Source organism: Urocitellus parryii, chromosome 3, assembly GCF_045843805.1.
Source record: "Urocitellus parryii isolate mUroPar1 chromosome 3, mUroPar1.hap1, whole genome shotgun sequence".
Taxonomy (NCBI): domain Eukaryota; kingdom Metazoa; phylum Chordata; class Mammalia; order Rodentia; family Sciuridae; genus Urocitellus; species Urocitellus parryii.
This window is the reverse complement of record NC_135533.1, coordinates 94,114,441-94,137,881: the sequence shown is the minus strand read 5'-3', so window position 1 is coordinate 94,137,881 and position 23,441 is coordinate 94,114,441.

Here is a 23,441-nt window from a genome sequence, read left to right as displayed (position 1 = left end):
TGTCCTGGGCAGCTAGGAACAGAGAGTCCTAAGATTTGTCTTGGCTCTGCCACTCACTAGTTATACTTCTTGGAATAATTTGTTTAACTTCTCTGGGCTTCAATTTCCCTGTAGTAAATGGTTCTGTACTTTTTTTGTTGTTGTTGTTAAATTGGGAGAATGCCAAAGGCAACACACTAAATGTTTGACTACTCTTTTATAGAGAAGGTTGAGTCATGCAATGAGGATCTCAAACCATGAGCCCTCTCATCTCCCTCCCATGGCTGTCCTGAGTCCCCTGATGGTGCTAAAGTCTCACCTGTCCACATAGCAACTAGACTCCTCCCCAGTTTTGCCACCTGTCTCTGCAGAAATGACCTCATCCACTGCCCCTGCCTGCAGCTTTAGTCTGCACCTCTGCTGCATCCCACATCCCAGGAGGGAAGAAAAGGCTATCTTGGCAGTGTTGTGTTGACCCTGGCCTCGACTTCCCACTAGGTCCTGGGCAGAGAGGGCTCCCGGATAGAAGAGCCTGAGGGTAATCATGGTGCCTGCATCCTCTGGATCAAAGCACATCATTGGATTCACAAGAGATTTGTGAATTTTGAAAGGAAAATAATCTGAAAAATATGAAAATCAAATAATATTTTGTTAAAACTCTGATTGTCTTAATCAAAAAGAACCAAATCACATCAGATTTATCTCTCTAGTAAATTCCCAAACCAGGCACATGGTCAACATTTCCCCTTATCAGTGAGCAACAGGAATCCTCTCCTTCCCCGCCACACCATTCTCTACTATTGTGTTTCCATAGCCAAACCCTATTTCTTCTTTCCAAAATCCTTTCCTCTCTACATAAAGGAAGAAATTCCTTTTCAGCCTCTTGGAAAAATAAATAGGAGAATACATCTCTTCCTGGACTTCAGAGCTTCCATGTAAAAATTGAATAAAGGATTGTTATTTTCACCACATCTTCATGAGAGGTGATTCATAAAAAGGCTTGGGATTTTACCTTTGGGTTTCATGCTCAACATCTGGCCTGGTTTGATTATGTTGATTGTTTCTCATCTTGTGAGGGCAAGAATGAAGAGAGAAGAGCATTAAATCCTCAATTCTTTCCTGCCCCAATAGCACTGAAATTCTGATATCAATAAAAGATAGAGGGAAATGAGTTGGGATTCTAACATCTGTGAACCAGGTTTTCCTTAGATCTGATATGAATTTTGAAACCCAAAAGTTGAAAGTCAGAAAAACAAGGTGTTCCTTTTTCGAAGTACAGTGGGGCAAATATTTTCCCAAGAAATAAAAAATTCTTATAGACATGAATTTCATTCTACCCATTTTCTTATGGTAACACTGCTCAAAAGAGAGCAAGCAAAGAGGTCAGAACACATGGTTATTTTAGAGTCATTTGGCAATATTTCTGTACTCCACCAAAAGGTCATTAGAATTGCAAACATCTGATGTTGCACACCAACTTGTTTGCAAGAGAAACTACTTATCAGAAATGAAACCTTCGTCTCAAACCAGTTTACTTGCTTGCTTGCTTTCAGAAAAGAGGAAAAGCAGATATTCTTCAAGCTCTGACATTAGCATACCTCCAACAGCCTCCCACCCCCACAGCAACACAGACATGATCTGAAGCCAGATGGGTACCTAGGAGCCCTCTGGGATCTGGTTCACCTACTGCCAGCTTCTTGAACCCAATCAATACTTAACAGGAACCAGAGCTCTTCTATGTTGTTTCCTTTATTTAAAACAGATAGAGGGTGGTCTTTTAAAATAACCAAGAACTGCAGTGCTCACTCTCAAGGTGAACTTGAACTACTGAGTGGTGGTTGTAGACTCTGTGAAATGCCAGCTTGAGTGACAAGCTGTTTATAGTTAGGAGACTGTAAAGAATTGAAGCTTTTTCTGCAGATTTCCTGATTTTTAAAATATTTTTAAATGGAGTATTTTTTCTCTCTTTTTAAATTTTTTCTTTTAGTTGTAGGTGATACAACATCTTTATTTTTATTTATTTAATATGGTGTTGAGGATAGAACCCAGGGCTTCATGTGTGTGAGGCAAGCAGTCTACCACTGAGCTATAACCCCAGCCCTGGAGTGTTTTCTTAATGACAGAATTTGGAATCATTTAACTGTATTATGCTTCCTAATATGTGTACAGCAGGCTCCCATATCCCTAGTTTTCATATCTATGAATTCAACTAGCTGTGGATCAAAAACTATTTTTTAAAATTGGCAGCTGTATTAAACATGTACAGATATTTGCCTTGTCGTTATTCCCTAAATAATACAGTATGACAACTATTTATATAACATCTGCATTCTATTAGATATTATTAGTAATCTGGAGACTATTTAAATGGTACAGAAGGATGTGTACATATTTTTTTTTCAAACTCTACATTGCTTTATACAAGGAACTTGAACAACCTCAGATTTTAGAATCCACAGGATAGGGGATCTGGGAACCAATTCCTCACAAATAGGAATGCTGTATTTAACCTCTATGTAGATTATCGACACAGTAGGATTAGAGACATTATAATTAATAATATGGAGAACCATAGAGGTTCAGAACATGTAGTCATCTAGACAGCACAATAGAATGGCTGAGGCACAAACTGCAGAGCCAGCCTGCATTTAAATCCTGACTTTGTAACCTTGGACGAATAACAACCTTTCTGAGCCTCAGTCTGTAAAATAGGCAGCCGAAAAGTACTTACTTCACACAAATATTATGAGGACCAGAACAGTAACGTATAGCTGAGAACTAATCACAATTATAATCACATTTATAATTTTTATGAGGCACAAATTTGAATCATGTGTGTAGTAAGATTAACTTGAAATATTCTATCACCTGATTTGAGAGAGTTTCAAGGAGGGAAAATAAAAAAATAAATTCATAATGGCTCTGGTGCAGTTGGTAATCCTTATGAGAAAAGAGTAAAACTATGTCCCACCTCGAGATAGAAATCAACTATAGAGGTATAGCCAGTGGTACAGCACATGCTTTGCATGCACAAGGCCCTGGGTTCAATCTCCAGGACCAAGAAAAAAAAATCACTATAGATAGAAATAAAGACAAAAAATTAAAAGACAAAACATTAAATCTGAAGAAAACATAAAAGAATACCATTATGGTTTCAGAGTTGGAATTTTTAGGGGTGAAGGGGGTTACTGTACATTGAACCCAGGGCTTTAAGCAAGGTAGGCAAGCATTCTACCATTGAGCTACATTCCCAACCTTTTTCTTTTCTATTTATTTGAAAACAGGCTGGCCTCAGGCTTGGGATCCTCCTGACTCAACCTCCTCCCAAGTAACAGAGATTACAATCATGTACCACTTTGCCTAGCAAGAATTTCTTTAAAAAGACAAAAAAAAAGGGTCAAACTTTTTTTAAAAGCTATTAATAAGTTTAACTATATTAATACTAAGAACTTTTCATTCAGACATCATACAAAATTGTAAAGATAAGGCACAGATTGGAAGTAGATATTTGTAACATATTTAACTGACAAAAGATTATTATCCAGAATAACAGGATACCTATGAATTGATAAGAAAAAAAGAGAGAAACAACCCAATTAAATAATGAGAAAAAAAAACGTAAAACAAATATTTTGTAAACATTCTTCAAGAGGATGGGAAAGGTCAAAGGCCATGTGAAAACATGATCAATGTCATTAGTAGACAAGTAATGCAAGTTCAAATCACAATGAGATATTGTTTTACAACCAGCAAGATGAAATGCCAAGCAGAGGAGGAGTATAGAGAGCAATCAACAGGGACTCAGACTCCCTGCCCATACACAGGTGCAACCTGTTTAAAATTAGGTATTGCCAAGTAAAGTTGAAGTAGATAGAAAGTTGAAGAAAGTCCAGGAAGTCCACTCCTAAGAATGTATCCCAAACTTTGCTACATATTGCAGTCACTGAGTGTGTTTTTAGAAATCCTGATGCAAAGGCTATACCTAAACTAATTAAATAAGAATCTCTAGGGATAAGACCCAGACATTGTTATTTATTTTGTTATTTTTTTTACATACATGAGTCCAATGTACAGCCAAGCTTTCTAGCCTTTATACTTTTTATGAGGCACAAATTTGAATCATGTGTGTAATAAGATTAACTTGAAATATTCTGTCACCTGATTTGACCCCCTGGCCATTGTCTTTGAACTCTCTTTAGTGGATGCTTAAGTTGAGGAAGCCCAGAATTAATAGGACATTTAGGAGACGGGAAGCCTGTTGGACAAAATCCTGCACCTACTTCCTATCTACAACACACTGCTTTGGGGAAAGAGGTCCTCTCCACCCTGAATGACCTCTATGACACACTGAAAAAGGGAGTCTTCCAACAGCCTCTTGACCCAAGGCATAGCCTTGATCTCCTCCCCAAACACCAGTTGGGCAGCCATGCTTAAAGAATACAAACTGAGGAGTGGTCTTTCTGGAAAGAAAGGCAGGGACTGGGGAGGTGACACAGGACTCCCAGAGAGGTAGCTTTAGTCAGAGGTTTTAACTGTATAGTTCTAGCAGTTTGTAGTTGGTGTTCCTTTCATGACATCAATTTCTCTTCAGGGTGACTACACTAACCATGTAAACCTACTCAGTAAATAAGAGCTTCTTCATTATTTTGGAATAGTTGATGTTAAAAAAGATTTATTGACTTCGAAATAGAGATGGATTATCAGGGTATTTTTTTTACCTAACATCTGTCAATGAAAGAGAAAGAAAAGGTATTTTATTTATTTATTTATCCATTTATCTATTTATCAATTTATTTATTTATGCTGGGAATTGAACTCAGGGTCACTCAACCACTGAGCCACATCCCCAGCCCTGTTTTGTATTTTATTGAGACAAGATCTCACTGAGTTGCTTAGCACTTCACTATCGCTGAGGCTGGCTTTGAACTCATGATCCTCCTGCCTCAGCCTCCCGAGTTACTGGGATTTCAGGAATGTACCACCACTCCCAGCAAGTTATTTTATTTTTAAGTATCATTTTGAATTGTATTAAATGGTTCTAAATTTTTTTATTACATACTTTGGGGAGCAAAGTTTTCTTTCTTTCTTTCTTTTTTTTTTTTTTTTTTTGCCAGTGGTAACTATCAAGAATTTAAAGAGATCATCATTTTAAATCTTTTTTTTTTTTAGTTGTAGATGGACACAATTCCTTTATTTTGTTTATTCATGTGGTGCTGAGGATCGAACCCCGTGCCCCATGCATGTGAGGCAAGCACTCTACCACTAAGCCATAACCCCAGCCCATCATTTAAAATCTTGACCAGAAGTGGCATGTAACCATTTGATGCATAAAATCTGATTTTTCAAAAAATATGTTCAAAGAGAAAAGTTCAAGTTACCTGTTAAAATATGTGCAAAGACAATGGAACATTACTCAGTTTTAAAGAACAATGAAATTATGGCATTTGCAGGTAAATCGATGGAGCTGGAGAATATAAACCAAACCCCCCCCAAAAAACAAAGAACAAATGTTTTTTCTGGTAAGGGGATGCTAATTCATATTGGGGTCCGGGGTGAAGGAATTTTATATTGTGCCGAGGGGAATGAGGGGAGGGGAGGGGGTGTGGGCATGGGAAGGACCATGGAATGAGATGGACATTATTACTCTCTATATATGTATGATTATACTATATTACTCTGCACCATGTTTAGCCAGGGAAAGGAGAAGTTGTGCTCAATTTGTGTACAATGTATCAAAATGCATTCTACTGTCATGTATAACTAATTTGAATAAATTAAAAATAAATAAATAAAATGTGCAAAGATTCTATTTTGAAGGGCTGGGGTTGTGGCTAAGTGTAGAGCGCTTGCCTAGCACATGTGAGGCACTGGGTTCGATTCTCAGTATAACATAAAATAAAATAAAGGTATTGTGTCAATCTATAACTAAAAATATTTTTTCAAAAACATTCTATGTTGGAGCCAGGGCTGTAGCTCAGTGGCAGAGCATGTGTGAGGCACTGGGTTAGATCCTCAACACCACATAAATATAAACAAATAAAATAAAGGTATGCTATCCACCTACAACTCAAAAAAAATGATTCTTTGTTGAAGTTTTGTGTAAATTCATGTCCTTACTATTATCATGTGATATAAAAACTTCTCCCAAACCCCTTCCATTTCATCTCCATGCACCAGCCGAGGGTCATTATTTTCTGTACGTGCCATGAGAGGACAGGAAGCATGACCTTTAAGAAAAACTTTGATGAAACATGTGCAAGAATGTTTATAGTAACATTTTCTTTAAAAGTGAACCACACTAGAAACCACTCAAAAGTGTATTGACAAGAGAATGGATCAATGGCAAGGAGCTCATTCAGGGGAATGGAAAGCACCAGGGGCAGTCAGTGAACTACAGAGACTTGTCAATGTGAAGGAATCTCAAAAGCTTCATATGAAGCAAGCAAAAAAAAAAAAAAAAAAAAGCAAGTCACTGAAAACACATACAAAATTCAAAAATATGTAAAACCAAACAATATATTCAGAGGAGATAAGATAAATGTATTTTTAAGGGAAAATAAAACCATTCATTCAAATATACTCAGACCTCTGGGTCAATGCACCTGCTGTTGTCTTCTTCCTGAAATACTCTTTCCCCAGAGCTATTTGACTTCTCCTTCATTGCAATTAGGTCTCTGTCCAAAACCTATATTATATGTGAAGTCTTCTTAGACCAACTAATTTAAAATCAAACAAGAGACTGTACACTGTACACACAACCATTCCATAGATGCACACCATGTATCTCAGCCTCTCCTTTGAACTTCCCTTCATAGAATTTAACACCTAATGTATATTTATTTGTTTATCCTCTGCTCCTCCCACTCAAGAAGGCAGTAACTTATTTTGCTCACTGCTATTTCTCTCTAGTACCTAAAAGAGTAGCTTAGACAGTAGGAATTCAATAGACAGACATTTTTCTGATCCAAATGGATATTTATTGAACACTTGCCCTAGTCTACCAAATTCCAGGTTAGCAAGTACACAAATTAGAGTCATTAACTAGGGTATATAAAAGTAAAACTTTTGTGGGGGGGCTATCATTAATTACATTTTATTTTGTTGTCCAATTCCGATTTTCACTGGTTGAGAAGATCTAAAATTTTCCATTTCAAGGTATGCAATTTCCTTCATTGCAGTTAGGACTCTGTCAAAATCCTATATTATATATGAAGTCTTCTTAGACCAACTAATTTTAAAATCAAACAAGAGACTACACACTGTATACACAACCATTCCATAGATAAAATAAACACCAGGTATCTTAGCAATGGGTTTTTCCTCTGGTTCCTTTTAAGGTAAACAGTAAATAGAACAGTTTACCCCACTCATCATTGGGCCCCTTTTTGTTCCACTCTCTTTGGAGGTGAGCTTAGCTCCTGGGCCATTGAGTTCCTCTCTATGTGGGGAAGAGCCCACAGTATAGTGTAAAAGGCCCTCATCTCCTCCTCCACATAGTTACATCTTCTGTTGACATCTGTGACATCTATTACCTATTCAGTCAGATCTTTGTTGGGTAGCATCTGTCCCCATGGCAGCCACTGCTGCCAATTTCAATATTCCAATTTCACCTCCACCTCCTGCTCATCAGAGTAGCCTACATCACTGATTTTGTTGTTGCTGTTGTTCCCACAAAGTAGGTACACAGCTGTGAGTCCCTCATGCAAGTTTCAGATAATTGCTTGTACCACTCTGGAGCTACAAGAGATCCAGGAAGGGGAATGCAAAGCTTTTCTCTCTACACAATGCTCCTCACACCATTCCATCTTTCCTTCATATCTCCCAGGTTGGTCTCTGGAACTGCTGCCTCTTCAGACTACACCCAGAAGAAATATGTTCTAGGTGTCTTCAAATTCATCTTGGAGCTTCTCTCCTCAAGCCCAGGGCTCAGCCTATGAGTAAGGAGGACCTTCTCCCTTCTCAAGTATCCCCTGAGGTCCAAGTTCTCATGTCCTTCACAAACATCTTTCTACCAGCAAATCAAACGTGATCTTATATCCCATGAGCTCTTTCATCCTACATTCTCTAAATACTCTAGACCTTCTCTAAATACTCAATATTTTTCCTCAAAAATGGCTCTACCCATTTTCAAATAGTTGATTTTCAAAATAGTTGACTTTATTCATTAACTCACCTGTTTCTGAATCTATCATCTCTCAAAGCAGTGGATGACTCTATGGGTAGGAGGCTAGGGGCAAAAAAACACACTGGGGAACAGAGAAACATCTGTTGTTTTCTTGCATAAAATTCCAAACAGGTTTTTCCACCACAGCAGAATCCATGGCACTATAAGAGTGTAGGAAATGGTTTTACAAGTTTAGATATTGCTTTATTTACCAAATCCTTTGGGAAATAAGCATTTTTTTTTCTGTAACAGATGTTCTCTACCTGCATCTCCCACCCTTTGTTTTAATTTAACAATGCTTAATGGAAATATTTTGATCATGTATTACACACTTTCCTAACTTGTTCAATATATCATCCAGAAAACAATGACCCTATTCATGAAAGAAGGTCATCTTATTTAGAATATCAGTCATTATCCCATGATATCAATTAGCTCTGAAAAACTATCATAATATAGAGAAATGGGCAAAAACACTTGACTTTAACTCATCCTGGCTGATCTTCCATCTCCTTTCTTTTTGTCAGCTTCCCTTATAGCTGTTAGCTTATTGGACAATAGTAATACCTGGTACCCCTCCTGTTTTTTACAAAATATCTATTCTTTTCGAGGTATTTTCCATGGACCAGGAGCATCACAATCACTTAGTGTTGAGAGCCACAGCTGAAGGGGCCCCAGCAAACTTCCAGCTGCCAGCAAACTTTCAGATTGCCAGCTGATGATTGGCTCACAGCGGCCCCAGCAACATCTAGCTGATTGGCTCCTCTGCCGTGATGCTCATTGGGGGACTTCTTTGGCTCCGCCCACACGACCCAGCCAATCGGCCTCAAGAGCAGGAGGATTGTGGGAGGTGGTGAGGCTTGTGTTTGTGTGAGAGGCTTGTGGGAAGCTGGTGGTGGCAGTTGGGCTCTGAGGGTTTTTCCTGAGGAGCTGTTTTGTTTGGCCTGTGTGGTTCTAAAAATAAAGTTCGTTTCTTTTGACAAGTGGCTCCTGAATTGTGCCCAGCCAGACTGCGGCAACGTAGGAGCTTCTATAAATGCAGAGTCTCCGACCCCATCAAGACTTACCGGGTGTACACTTATCAAGATCCCAAAGGGACTCATAGGTACATTGAAGTTGGAAAAGCATTGCTCTAGGTTCAGTGATTCTGGAAGCAGACTGAGCCCCCACCTCACTGAAATTCAGAATAGAACGAGGCCTGAATCCTTTCTATGTGATTCTATTTAGATGGCCTGTGGACCAACATGTGAGTTAACATTCCTCAATACAGAACAATCCTCAAGTTGAATTAGAACCATAATCCCTCACACCGAGCTTTCACTAACACTGGGGCAGTAACCCAGGGAGGCTATTGCTGGAAGGAAAAATGGTACAAAAAATAACCCAAGACACTGTCAAGCCCTGTCAGTCCCATTTCCATGCTGATCATTGCAATCACATTTACAAAAGTACACAAGTGCTTCTCCCAGCACATCTCCTAAATGGTACTTCTTTTTACTTATTTTTATCCACACAACATCTCTTGGTATCTGTTCCAAAATTACAAATTTCCTTGGCTTACAAAGATGAGTGTGGACCGAAGGAGCAAGTACAGATGTGCTTAGATCACCTTTGGGCTCTGCTGACCCCCATCTGGATTATGTCACTTAGGTCAGAACATGTGTTCCGGAGCTAGACCATCAGGGATTCATACCTTAATTCTGTCTGTGTCATTGAATGACACAGACATTAAGTCATTTCAACTCTCTGTACCTCACTTTCCTCATGGAACAGCAGTATCCACATCACCTAGAAGCTTCTAGAAATGCAGAGTCTTTGACCCCTCCAAGACCCAGTGGGTCTAAACTTATCAAGATCCCAAGGTGATTGATTCATGGGCACACTGAAGTTGGAAAAGCATTTTCTAAGTGATACATTTTTAAAATGGCAATGATCATAATTGCACCTACCTCACAGGGTAAGTTCAATAATTCCATGGATTTACATGTGTGCATATAGCTTAGAACCACCGTTGATACACAGTAAGTGCTTGCTAAGTTATTATAATTATTTTTATTAATAATTTATTCTACTTGTTATAATGATTATCTAAACCTAGACAGAAGATCTCACACCACTTTTGTTTCATTCTTAACCCATCATTCAGCCCTAAGACCTTGAGCAAATTTACCATCTCTGAGACTCAGTTTGCTCATCAGTTAAAAAAAAAAAAGGAAAAGACTAGCTATAGGAGAGCAAGAATAAATGAGAAGATCTGTTAAAGTCCCTAGTGGGAGTACCTGTCACATGTGGGCCCTAAATAAATGCTAGATGCTTTATCTCATTTGCCATTAAAACAAATAGTCCATGTAACTAAAGTAAGATTCATTATTTTACATAGTTCACTTTCAAGATGCAAGTCACAGACAATCTCTACTCACCCCTCAGGACCAAGCTAAATGCCTTGGCCTCTTTAATTATGTCTCCCCATTCTCCCTCATGGGTCCCATAGCTCTAGTCCTACCTCTTCTAAAGCACTTGGCTCATTGAGTCATAATGTATCCATTTACATGTATGTTGCCCAGCTGGGCTGTGCATTCCTTGGGGACAGGTATCATTTTATTTTTATCCACATCCTAGCAGTAAGGCTGACCCAGAGTCAACAGTTGCAGAGATGGATAAATGAATTGATGGGTGGGTGGGAGGAAAGGTAGATGGATAGATGCCTAGAGGAGTTCCACAGCACTCTTGCTGTGGACAGATGTGGAGAGCTGGAGACAGCTCTTTCCCATCTCACTCCTGTGGTTTCACAGTTGTGTTGGATGACTTCTGAAGCACATTGCTGGGTAAATGGTGCATTACTCTATTACACTGTGAATAATGAACCCTTTCCTCCTTGGTGCCTCTACAGGCAGAATATAGAAACAAGTGCCCAGAGTTTAGGTAACTTCAACTTCATCTCTGAAGAATACATAAATATTAGGGTTATGCAAACCCTTAGTATGGGTTTGATCTGCCCAAGCCTCCTTCCCTGTTTCAGTCAATGTTTTCATCACTGTGACCAAAAGACCTAACAAGAACAATTTTAGAGGAGAAAAAGTTTACTTGGAGCTCCCAGTTTTAGAAGTCTCAGTCAGATATCTGACTCCATTGTTCAGGGCTCATGGTGGAGGACTGTGGAGGAGGAAAACAGCTCAGGACATGGCAATCAGGAAACAAAGGATTTGGCTCACCAGAGACAATATATAAACCTCCAGTGACCCATCTCCTCCAGCTACATCCTTCCTGCATATAGTTACCATGCACTTAATCCATATCAGTAGATTAACCCACTGATTAGATTATACCTCTTAATATAATCATTTTTACCTCTAAAAATTCTTGCAATGTCTCACACGTGACCTTTTGGGGAACATCCCATATCCAAATCATAACACTCACCAATTTCATTTTGCCTGTATCCTCTTTCTGCCTCCTGAGAACTGAACAGTCCAAGAACACTTTCCAGATGTTCCATCATAGTCAATTATCGCTTCTCTTCACATCTTCAGAATATCACTGCATTTTTTCTTTGCATTATTATTTATCTATTCCATAGAAAATAAAATGAAGACCAGAGAGATTGAGTGATTTTTCCAAACCCACAAAACTAGTAAGTAGAAAACCCAGGAATTTAACCTGGACTGACTCCAGAACAAATACTCTGGAACACTTCACAAATAGAGGCAACACTAACTTATTTAAGCAGTTACAGTGGTGTATTTTGAAAGTACTGCTGTGCTAGACTGGCACAAATTATTAAAAAGAAAAAGTATGAGTAATGTCCATAAAACCATAACTCTTTGGTTATTTTAGTGACTGATCTATTTTTTTCAGATTATCATCATGGGAGTATGAGATAGGCAAATATACACATACATACCAATACAGATATTGATATAGATGTAAATATAGACAGAAATATAGTCAGTTTCAAGTTTATAGTCTGTTTTCCTGGGCCAGAGTGAAGGCTAGAGTTCAAAGCAGGATCAAGTTAGTAGTAATACTTTTATTAGCTCTTTTTCCACCTGCTATTATAGGAGTTAGAAACCCCTGTTGAATCTCTCCTCAATTTGCTTATTTCAGGGAATTCTTTGAAATATCACGAATTTTAAGACCATATTGACAACTGACACATGGTATTGAGATTCTCTTCACCTGCATTCAGGTTGCCTTGGAAGAGGCTAGCTAAGACCACCTCAGCTGTCATTGGTAACATTGCATTCTCAATTCACCCAAACCACCTTACAGTCCAAGTATAGGGCAAAGAGGAATGCCTGTGTCCTCTTATATGTCCCTTGGAATGCACTAAACGACAAAATAATTTTAGATTGCCTGAGTGACACCAAAGATTTACCAAAACCACTTCCTGAAGTTTTGACTAAAGACTCAACAACCATCAGACCACTTACCAGTCCCCAGTACAGACCCTCCATCCCTCCCCTTCAGAGCCCACCTTCTCCTTCTGCTTCAGGGACCAGACTCAAGGTTTGTATTTGATCCTGAAGCCCCCTGAATGCTGGCATTCCTTGTAAATTTCTGAAGATAATGACACCACCTTGCTTTTTTTATAGTTCTATTCCAATTAAACAGTGTCTCCTTGTACTTTATCATATTCATCTTGGCCAGCAATGTTGGAGAAAGACATGACCAGTATTACTAACTGCCCCAATCTTTAGATGCTCAGAGGAAATACAGACAGGCATTAAGGAAATGCAGGAAAAAAAAAACATGATTCCTGAAGAAAATCAAAGATCTGGCTCTGTTTAGTATAGGTAAAGAAACCTGGGTAGAAACTCAAATCATGGTTTTCTACTTTGATTACACAAGAGACTCTTAACCAGTAGCTTGATTAGGACCAAATGTTCCTTTTCTAAGTTTAGAACAAAACTAAAGGAAATGCTTCCAAACCCTGTATTCCTAAGGGTTTGGAGTCAGTGTGTAAAAGGTGGTTATGATGAAGTCAACCAGCGGAGTTACTGAGGAAAGTTTTTGACAATGTTTAAAATGAAGACAGAGCTAATCTTTCTGGGATTTCTTGGGAGCTCTCCTAGAGGGACATAAATTATATGACCAGAGGCACTCCCCAGAATCTTGTTATTTTATTGTTTATATTTATTTGATTTGTTGATTTAATGTTTTTTTTTTTTAAACGTTCCCAATATGACCAGGACCTAGAACAACATTTACAAAGAAGGTTCTACCCTGAAAACTGGAGTAACTTATTTGGTCACACAATTTTGGGAAATTGGAGTCAAGCTAAATTAAGCAGGTTTTCTTTTGCTTTGTGTGTTTTTCGTTTCTGCCATGTTTCTCAAAGATTTTGCTCTTGAGCAATATGAACCTTATGCAAAAGAAATAGTATTCTCTATTTCCTCAATTATTTTTCAACAATTTTTTTCCTCAAGTGTTTTGTAGGATCCATTTTCCCAAGATGTACTTGGAAAATATTTCTCTTGGCTTAATATGTGAGTATTTATGTAGAAATGAAATGTATTGCTTCCCCCCAAAAAACACAAAGATAGGCCCTTAAACAAAGGAAAAGACTAGCTCTATCAGGTATTGGGGATATTTCAACATTTTTGAAAGTTTCAATGTGTGACAAAATGCTATGTCTCTCCACAATATAAGTCAAGGGTTGAGAGAAAGGAGAGTTAATCATCCAGAAGGCCATTCAGAGTTCAAGAGGAAGGTTAGAAATGTCAGGAAAGAAAGAAAGTGAGGTGAAGACAGGGTTGCACTAAGCTCTGAGAGCCATGGTTATTTTCATCCTGGCCTCCAGGATTCCTTTAGTGTAACCTTTTATCCAAGCCACACACCTCTCTCCTAAGCAAGCCTTCCTTTTGACCCTGCCAAGAATTAGCAGGGGAATCTGTCTTAAGCAAAAATTTCAGCAGTGGTAGATAATCTGCCCTTGGGTTTTATGCAGCAAAATTCCAAAGGATCCACTTAGTATAAAGCCCAAGCTAAGTTCCAAATTCCTGGTATTCTTGGCCTCCAGACTTGTGTTCATTTTTCTTGTCAGGTATAGACTGAACTGTCCCCCCACCCTGCAAAATTCATAAGTTGGTGCTCTAACTCTAGCTGTGACTGTATTCAGATATATGGCAGAGGTATTTGGAGGTAATTTAGGCTAAATGAGTAGCTAAAAATGTGGGGCCCTCATCCAATATAACTAGTGTTCCTATAAGAAGGGGAAGAAATGCCAGAGAATGATCTCTCTCTCTCTCTCTCTCTCTCTCTCTCTCTCTCTCTCTCTCTCTCTCCCGCCCTCCCTCCCTCCCTCTCTCTCTCTCCCTCTCCCTCTCCCTCTCCCTCTCTCTCTGTCATATGCACAAAATCAAGCCTACAGGAGATCACATTAAGAAGGTGGCCATGTACAAGCCTCAGGATAGAGCAAACTTTCCAATATCTTTACCTTCAAACACTCTGATTCCAAACTCTCAGAACTCTGAAAAAATGGGTTTCTGTTGTTTGACCTCCTAGTCTGTGAGATTTTGTTAGGACTAACCAGACTAATCAAGACAGTCCATAAGAGCTGGGGTTGTGGCTCAGTGGTAGAGCACTTGCCTAGCATGTGTGAGGCACTGGGTTTGATTCTCAGAACCACAGACAAATAAATGAATAAAATAAAGGTCAATCAACATCTAAAAATAATATTTTTTTAAAAATACAGTCTGTGATAGCACCATAGAGGTCCACTAGACAATTAAGAGAAACCGTAAAATTCCCCATAGGTGTCTTTAGAGAAATACATTTCTGAAACACTTTTACCCCATTGGTTATTTCTCACCATTGGCTTCTCCATTTCCAAGAGAAGACTTCCTCTCCTCTGCCTTTGAGCATCCTACAGAACAATGATTATCCACAGAAGAGACCTTGCTTAACATCAAGAACAGAAAAACTCCTGGAGGGACCAAGGAACACCAGCAGAGAATTTTACTTTCTTGGGGTCTTTTTTTGCAGAAAGCATTTGATAAAAAAAGAATCCCCCACCACCACCACCAAAACTGCCCTGATTTTTATTGGCTTTGCAAAGGCTCCCATTCCGTATACAGCTCCTGCAACCACCTGACACAGCATAAACCCTGACATTTGGGCAGCAGTTGTTTGTCTTATACAAATCATCCTATTTTCACAGGCAACTGGAGCTGCCAAAAGGCCCAGCGAACAAACATAGGCTGGCAGATGCCACAATGGTCCCAAGAATACGAGGCCCAGGAAAGCAGACTGACAGGCTCTCACACCTCCCCAAGTCCCAGCAGGCGGACAGAAGGTGACAGACACAAACCCAGCTGCATGTTAATTTCTCCAGCTTGTGGAGAACAAAACATGGGAGACACCTCTGAGAAAGCAAAAGGCTTCTCACCCCTGCCTAGATCTTCAAGTTGTTTAATGGCAAAGACAGCTTAAAAAGAAAGTTCAAGAAGAGAAAAATAGGTTTTGAATTGAACAATCCAAGGGTATTTCAAATGCTCCATAAAATAAAGAATTCTTTTTAAACAAGAGAGAAAAAGAATTAATTGGACTCTTTTGGAATGAAGAACCATTAAATCATATTTTTTACAATACAGACCATCCCAGATTTATGATGATTCGACTTAAGATGTTCATACTTCATGATGACACAAAAGCATACCCACAACCATTATGCTCTTGACTTTCAGTCCAGTGTTTGATAAATTGCCTGAGATTCAAAACTATTTGATAAGATAGGCTTTGTAACACTTGGGAGGCTCTTGTCCCACCGACCCCTAGTGTGAGAGTGCTGAGAGTGCCTGAGGCTGGCTGGGCTATGATGTGATGTCAGGGTAGGTGTAGTAAATGCACTTTTGACTTATATTTTCAGTGTATGATGGGTTTTTGTCAGAACATCACCCTGTCATAACTCAAGAGCACTTATAATTATGCCCACTTATAATTATGCCCATGCACACATGGATCTCCAGGAGACTTTCAGGGAGTATGTGAAATCGCCTGTGTCCAGGGCCACTCTCTTAGGGTTTTTTTCATTTTGAAAAGCTCCTGGCAGCAGGGTGGTAGCATACAACTCTATGCTACCACCCTGCTGCCAGGAGCTTTTCAAAATGAAAAACTTCACATTCCTCCCTTACTACTGTTTTGCCCTCAAAGAACAATCTAGAAGCATCAAATGGCCTATCAGTCCCTTCATGATGGCCTTCTGCCCACCCCTCTGTCCTCTTCTCCTGCCTCTGGGAATCACCCTACACTCTCCCTATTTCTAACTACTGGCTCCTACACTTTCCTTATTTCTCTGGCTTTACATATGCTACTTTGTCCTCTACTGTGTGGATTCTGATCCATTCCTCAAGCTATGCATTGAACTTGTCCTTCTTTTGGATAGTTATCTGAGACCTCAAGCTAGGGAGCCTCACCCCTCTTCTCTACTGCTGGTATATGCACCTTTCTTTCGTGAAGTTACTATTTGGCATTATGATCATTTGTTAGAGTCTCCTGACATGCAGGGACAGTAGGCTCAGTAGGCAAGTGCCCTTGTTCCTTTTCTTTGAATCTCTTTGATACCCTTTAAGCCAAGCATATTATTTATTGGTCTCAAAAGATCTTTTCCTATTGAAATATGGGAAAACAAACACATAAATAAAAAACATGTTTAAAAAAAGTATCCTGGAGCCTCCGAAAAAGGTAATGTTTTCTGAAAACTTAAAAGAGCATGTATCTAGGAATGACTGTCAACAATAGAAGAAGGACGGAAGGGAGAGAGGGAGGAAAACTTTAGTCTATGTTAGTCAAAGGACACAGAGGGCATGTCCTTGAATAAACAGCACAAGGAAGCCTAAAGGACAAAAGAGGTTGAGATGAACAAAGAAATATGATAGGAGCCTGTGGAACTTAAAAAAAAAAAAAAAGGAATTACAAAACCAAGACTGAATTAGAGCCATGAAAAGCTATTTCTCACAGTTCAGCCACATTCCTCCACCTTGAACACCAAGTCCTGGCTTCTCCCTCTGGCTCAGTCTGAGCTGCAGGAGTCCCAGCAGGTCTTCACATCCAGCCCTCCCTAGTTATGACACCCACAACCTCCAATCCTTACTGTCTGGAAGAATCACAGCTGAGGGTGGAGGTGACAAGAGGGTGTGTAATTAGCTTTCTTGGGGAAGTAATCTGCTAGATCATGGCAACTAGAGGCCAAAAAGTCGAAGAAAATAAGTTTCCAAAGTGAGAGAAAACAAAAATAAAAATAAAAATAGCAGCAGAGATAAGAATAGAGGCAAGGACTCATTTTCTTTATAAAATACATGTTTTCTTTTTTCAAATATGGTAAAAGCTGTATGTTTATGACAAGCATTCAAATATTTAGAAAATGCCCTAAAGCAAGTATTAAAAAGAATTTTTACAACTATCCCAAAATTAGCACTTCTAACACTGTGATATGTATTATTTCAAAGATCTTTCCATGTTAATACATTAAAAACTACATAGTTACCATATGGTAGCTACATATCCTACATCCACATACCCTATACCACCTTTAAGTCCTTGTAGGTCACATTTTATTAGAGTAAGTAAATCTAGCTGCTGTGACAGATAAACCTAGAAATCTACATCTCAACATGTTTAGACCATGTGTCTTTCTCAGATCACAGATCATCTACAGAGAGATTTTGCTTTTCATTCTGAGGCCCCTCCCAGGATCTACAAGGAAAAGATGAAAGAAGGGTGTCTTTCTTTGAGGTGGACCAGCTCTCAAAGTAGTGGACATCACTTCTGAGCATACTCTATTCACTCAATTTCAATCACAAAGTCCCATCTAATTGAAAAAGAGCTAAGATATAAAATTTAGCTTTGTGCTCTAAGTATCAGGAAACACACAGATATCGGTGTTAGCAATCTTTGAAATATGTGACAGTTTTTTTAACATGTATTTTTTAGCTATAGTTGGACACAATACCTTTATTTTATTTATTTATTTTTATGTGGTGCTGAGGCTCAAACCCAGGGCCTTACATGTGGTAGGTGAGTGCTCTACTGCTGAGCCACAACCCCAGCCAAAAAATATATGACAGTTTTAAAATGGGTTAGCAAATTCTCTGATATATCTTACTTCAAAAGATGAATTCTAATTCTCCTCTCCCTGATTGTGGGCTCAAATTCAAATGTGACTCAGTTCCAATGAATAGAATACAATAGAAGGGATAGTGTGTGACTTCTGAGACAACATAATGGTATTAGCCCATTTTCATTTGCTAAAACAAAATACCTGAGGCTGGGACTTATAAAGAGGTATATTTTGGTTGCAATTTTGGAGGTTCAAAAACATGATGACAACATCTGCTTGATTCTAGTCAGGGCCCCCTTGACTGCACCACAATGTGCACATCACAGAAAGAGCACATGCAAGAGGGGAAAACCACATGATTCAGGAAAACCAAAACATTAGAAGGGCCAGCCTTGCTCTTTTTATAATAACCTACTCTCAGAGGAATTAAGTAGAGTCCTACAAGAACTACAGCAATCCTTTCCAAGAACAGCACCTCCAATGACCTCACCACTTCCCTCCTCTTAGAGTTTCCACCACCTCTTAATATTGTTACATCTGGGACCAAGCCACCAGCATTTGGGGGACAAACCACATTCAAACCATAGCAGTCCTAACAAGTATTACATCTTCCTCCTTGGTCACTCTTCTTCCCTGAATCACTTACTCTTATGGAATGCCAGTCTCGGGGTCATGAAGCACTCAAACCTTGAGAGAGGTTGAGATGATGTGAAATTTAAGACCCCTGCCAATAAAAAGTCATGCATAGAGCTGGGGTTGTAGCTCAGCAGTAGTGCACTCACGCAGCATGTGTGAGACCCTGGTTTAGATCCTCAGCATCACATATAAAAAAATAAAATAAAGGTATTTTTAAAAGGTGGGGGACACATTGACATAGAATCCTTGCTAATAGCCATGTGACAGCACCAGCTTGAAAGCATCCTCCCACCCCAGGTCAGCCTTCATATACAATGGCCCAGCCAGCATCAGGACTACAATCTCCTGAAAGAGCTTAGCCAGGGTACCCAGCTAAGCCACTTGGATTCTGACACACAAAAGCTATACAAAATAATAAACATTTATTGTCCTAAGCCCTCAGCTTTGGGGGTAATTTTTTGTGCAGCAGCATGTGATTAATACAGCATAGAGCAACACAGAGAAGTAAAGACCAAGCTGCTCTCACTTTACCACTACTGGGGCTCTGGACCCAGGTTCTAATATGGAACATTTAAAGGAGGATCAATGACTCTCTTCCTTAAACTTGGCAGCTGTGGAACTTAGAGGCAAAGTCAGCAGGGATGTCTCCCCTGCATGTTTTCTTTAGGCCCAGACTCACAAAGTAGCCTTTTATTGCCACTCAAATGGCTGGGTAAGGCCAGCCCAAGGCAAAACAGGCCAAGGAAAAGCAATCAGGAGTGGAAGGGAATCTGAATCTGGCCAGGAGATACAAGGAAGAGTCTAGGAAGGCGAAGATATCACCCCTGCTCCTTCACCAAAACCCTCACCCCTTCTAGGGAGGTAAGTAGTCCAAGGAGAAAAGAAAGCACATTTACAGAGAGGGAAACTAAGAGGTAAAGTTTTCCATTCTGCCCTAGAATTGGAACCTCTGAATTGGCTAATCAGAATTTTCAACTTGATTGGATTAAGAGATGCCAAGAATTAAGAGGCTTATGGGTGTGTGTGGTCAAGGCAGGTGTGTCCAGGAATGACTGGCATGTGGGATAGCCAACTGAAATGGAGACCATCCCTAAGCGTGGGCAGCACTATCCAATAGGATGATGACTTGGATGGAATAAAAGTTGGAAGATCAAGGAAGCAGCAGCAGATGCAAGCTTGATTCTTTTTTTTTTAAATTTTTTATTTAATCTATTTTTGCATTACAATTCTTAATACACCATTATACCATAATTTATCATATCTCTGATTATATATAAGGTATATTGACACCAAATTCACATCTTCATACCTGTATTTTGTATAATGATGAGGGTCTCCTTTCACCATCCATGCTATTCCCCTTCTCCCTCCCTTTCTCTCCCATCCCCTATTCCCTATCTAGAGGTAATCTTCCTCCCTTGCTCCTTCTTGAAGAGTTCTTGATGGCTGCTGCAATTATCTGAGGATATCGAACTCTGCCAGTGATTCTCCAGAAGCCTTTGGTCTCAGATTACTGTAGCACCCTTGATCCCTCTTGCTCTGGGGCTTCAGTCTCTTGGACTGCACAGCTTCTGGTTCTTCCAGCTCTCCAGCCTACAGATGGCCATTGTGGGCTATCCAGCTTCTGGTCGTGTAAGCCAAACTAATAAATCCCTTTTTATAATTATTCTTCCTGTTGATTCTGTTCCTCTAGAGAACCCTCACTAATACAACCTCTTTCCTCCTTTCTCAAAATTACTATTTGTAAGAGCGCAGACAAATTAAATATCCTTTCACATTAGAACTCCTCTGATCCAGGGACTGAGGTTTAGCTCAGTGGCAAAGTGCTTACCTAACATGTATGAGGCACTAAGTTCAATACTCAGCACCACATAAAAATAAATGAATAAAATAAAGGTCTGTGCCCAACTAATAATAATAATAATAATAATAATAATAATAACAACAACTAAAAAAGAAAAAAGAACTCCTCTGATCCAATATAGGTGGGTTAATGCAGAGGGGCCTTGCATAGGTGCTTCTTCCCTGGGGGGGGCAAATGGTGTCATTTCTCAGCCTCTTGGGTCTCTCTTTCTCTATTTCCTACCTAATATTAAGGGCTTATATGTGCTTCATCATTTCTAACAATCTATTTTCTCAATTTGCTGTAGTCAAATACTCAGAGTCACCCACATGAAAAATCAACAAAGTGTTTCCAAATTAAGACCCTCCTAAGCTGGTATTAGTGGACAGAATATTTGATACATTAATTTTCATATGAAGCAACAAACATTAATTGTGAGAGTTTGCCAGTGTCTGAAGTTCTCAAATGATTTGTTTTTTTAATAAATTAAAATGGTCTAGTTTTATTGAATTCTCACTAGTTTATTTCCACCTGAGTAGATAAGTCATGTTATTCGCAGGGTGAATTATCATCAAATTCTGAATTTATGTAGCTCCAAGTTTTTTTTAATGTTTCACCAGCAATAACTATTTGGCTATTGTCAATTTCTTTCTTGTTTGAAAGCCTAGATTGTATGGTGGGCCTATTCCTGCATGGATACCCAGATAGATGATTGACTGATAGAGGAATTGGCTCATACAATTATGGAGGCTGAAAAGGCCATGATCAGTCACCAGCAAGTTGGAGACCCAGGAAAGCCCATGGTGTCTGGAGGCTTGAACCAGGTTGCTGACAGCATAATTCTCAGTCCCTGGACCAGAAGACTGATATTCCAGTTTAAATGGTCCGACAACAGAGGTGAAATCTTCCCTTTTTGACCTCTTGTTATATTCAAACCCTCTGCAGATTGGATGATGCTCACTCATACTGGAGAAAACAATCTGCCTTAATCATTCCACCATTAAAATGCTGGCTTCATCCAGAAACACAGCCACAGATACACAGGAAGATTTGGCCAAATATCAGACCATCCCATGATCTAGTCAAGCTGACACAATAAAATCAACCATTGCAGTAGGTGACAGTGCTATAAAAGAACAATCTACAGTGTAAGAGATCATGAGGGTGGATAGAAAGTAACTCATGTAACTGTCACCTCCATTCCCTCTCCCTACCTTTCCATAATTACTCAGTGCTGTGCTGGTGGAGCACAGATGGCTTCTCAAGGACTCTAGGGTGTTCAGTTCCCTCAAAACCCCCTTGTCAAAGACTAAGGAGTAAATGCCTAGAAGAGTAAATGCCTGGGGCTATTCACATCAACTCCCTTTTAATTTATACTGCTGACACTTTGTCCTTGTCTACCCCAAACCTACACTTTCAGAATAGACCCAAGTACTTGCTAAAATAAAGTACTCCCTTTAATATCTTTGAGGGCTACAACAGCCAAGACCCAAACTGTTATTAGATATCCTGCAATAAGCATACCCTGCAGATACCCTGCAGTAACCTGTACCTCTAGGGCTAAGAATTCTAAGTATGTCATCCTAAGGCTTTATCCAAAACCAAAATAATTATTATTTTACAAAGCCCACTGTGAGCCACTAAGAATACCACTCACTTACATTCTGTCCTAGAACGCCCCTACTCCCACCTCTCCAAACGCATAATTGCTAAATAGAGCATGGTCCCTGCCCATCTTTTCCCACTGTATCCTCCACTCACCTGTGACATGGCATTTTGGTCAAAACATCATTGAATGAATCACAAACGGTGAGAGTTTCCACTTCACAAATAGTATTCAGTGTGGGTGGTACCTTACCTTAGGGAATTTGTCAACTGCTTTTTCAGGCTCTGGAATCATGGCAACTTTGCAGCATAGATCTCAAGAAAAATTAGCCAAGAAACCCATTAAGGTGACACAAAACTGCAAATACATTCTGGGTAGACAGAGGAGAAGACAGATGTAGAATGCCAAGGAAGTGATTCATCGGCACCTAGGGGAGGTGTCATGAAAGGCTCGAACCCTAGAATTATTTGGATCATCATTGCAACTGTTCCTATTAACAGAATCAGTTTTTCATTGACCAATAAGATGCTCAAAAATGATCTGTAAATTGAATCAATCCAGTTTGGATTTCGATGAGGCAAGGAAGAATCCCAGGGGAATGTGGGGTTTTATCTCATTATGCAACAAAATGAACACACTGATTACTTTAAGATCCTTTTCATGGGCCAGGCAGCATGGGATATGATGCCATTCTTTTGGATCCCCAGTGCCATCAGGAAGATCTCCTGACCATTCATGGTCATTCATCTATTTTAGTAGACAGTGCCTCCCTCAACTGCCACAGGAAATAACATTTATTGGAATCCAACCCAGGTGGGCTTGGGGAGCCCGGTCTCCACCTATGGTTTTCAGGACTTTTTACTATCATTGCCCCTCTAATGCCAGAATTGACAACAGATTAGGAAAAAACTGTTTCTGTTATTATTACACCAAACGGCAGGTTCAATTAATTTTAGGAGTCTTCCAAAAGTGAGTATATTACAGTTGGGGTACAGAAGTGGAGATTTGGTAATTTTCATGCCCTAAAGAGCAAGTTCTCAACTCCAGGGCTACACCCCAGATTAACAGCCCAAGACTTAGGCATTGTGACTTTACAGATTTCTCCATCTCCACTCCTCTCTTTCAAGCCACTGATATGGACACTGTTGATGTACTC